Source organism: Triticum dicoccoides, chromosome 3A (genome assembly GCF_002162155.2).
Source record: "Triticum dicoccoides isolate Atlit2015 ecotype Zavitan chromosome 3A, WEW_v2.0, whole genome shotgun sequence".
In the NCBI taxonomy this organism is placed as follows: Eukaryota; Viridiplantae; Streptophyta; class Magnoliopsida; order Poales; family Poaceae; genus Triticum; species Triticum dicoccoides.
Window position 1 is genome coordinate 263,308,286 of NC_041384.1, and position 1,457 is coordinate 263,309,742.

Consider the following 1,457-nt stretch of genomic DNA (forward strand, 5'->3'; position numbering starts at 1 on the left):
TGGGCACCAATATTCGCTTCAGCACATCTTTTCATCCTCAAACTAGTGGCCTAGTCAAGCGAGTAAATCAGATTCTTGAAGATATGCTCAGGGCTTGCATCATCTCCTTCGGTATGAAGTGGGAAGATTGTCTTCCATATGCTGAGTTCTCCTACAACAACAGCTTCCAAGCGAGTTCGGGCAAGGCCCCATTCGACTCTATGGCAGGAAGTGCCGTACTCCACTTAACTGGTCAGAGACTGGTGAACGTCAACTTCTTGGAAATGACTTGATCACAGAGGCTAAAGAAATGTGTAAAGTCATTCGTGATAATTTGAGAGCCGCGCAATCGTGCCAGAAGAGTTACTATGATAGCAAGCATCGTGACTTGGCTTTCGAGATCGGAGACCTTGTCTACCTCCGCGTCTCTCCAATGAAAAGTACTCGTCGCTTCGGTATCAAAGGGAAGCTTGCCCCTAGATACGTGGGTCCTTTCAAGATCATCAGCAAAAGAGGCGATCTCGCCTATCAACTTGAGCTTCCCTCCAACTTTGCAAACGTGCACGACGTGTTTCACGTGTCTCAACTCCACAAGTGTTTGAAGACCCCTTACCGCACCATCAACTTCGAAGACATTGATCTCCAAGAAGACATGTCTTATCATGAGCACCCAGTTGCTATTCTTGAAGAAACTGAGCGCAAGACTCGCAACAAGTCTATCAAATTCCTCAAAGTCAAGTGGTCACATCATTCCGACCGTGAAGCCACCTGGGAACGCGAGGATCACCTCCGTTCTGAGTACCCGGAGTTTTTCCAGTCCTAGATCTCGGGACGAGATCCTTTCTTAGTGGTGGAGTGTTGTAACACCCCGTATGTAACATGCCATATTTGTTTTCCAACTCTTGCCATTTCCGGCACTAAGTTATTTAGTTTCCTCATTGAAGGGTTTTTTTGTCTCCGTGTGTTTGTGTCCTTGTCATGCATCTCATATCATGTCATCATGTGCATTGCATTTGCATATGTGTTCGTCTCATGCATTCGAGCATTTTCCCCGTTGTCCGTTTTGCATTCCGACGCTCCTATGTCCTCCGGTGTCCCTTTCTACCTCTTTTCGTGTGCGGGTGTTAAACGTTTTTGGATTGGACCGAGACTTGCCATGCAGCCTTGGTTTACTACCGGTAGACCGCCTGTCAAGTTTCGTGCCATTTGGACTTCGTTTGATACTCCAACGGTTAACCGAGGGACCGAAAAGGACTCGTGTGTGTTGCAGCCCAACACCCCTCTAAAGTGTCCCAAAACCCACCTAAACCTCCTCCATCACCTAGGCCTTTCGATCATGATCGCGTGGCCGCAAACCGTAATCAATTTGGAGCCTCCTAGCTCCCTCTACCTCTATATAAAGGCCCCCCTTTCCAAATTTCGGATCTCTTCCCCGAAACCCTAGACTCCTTCTTCCTCCGCGCGCCGGACAACGTCCG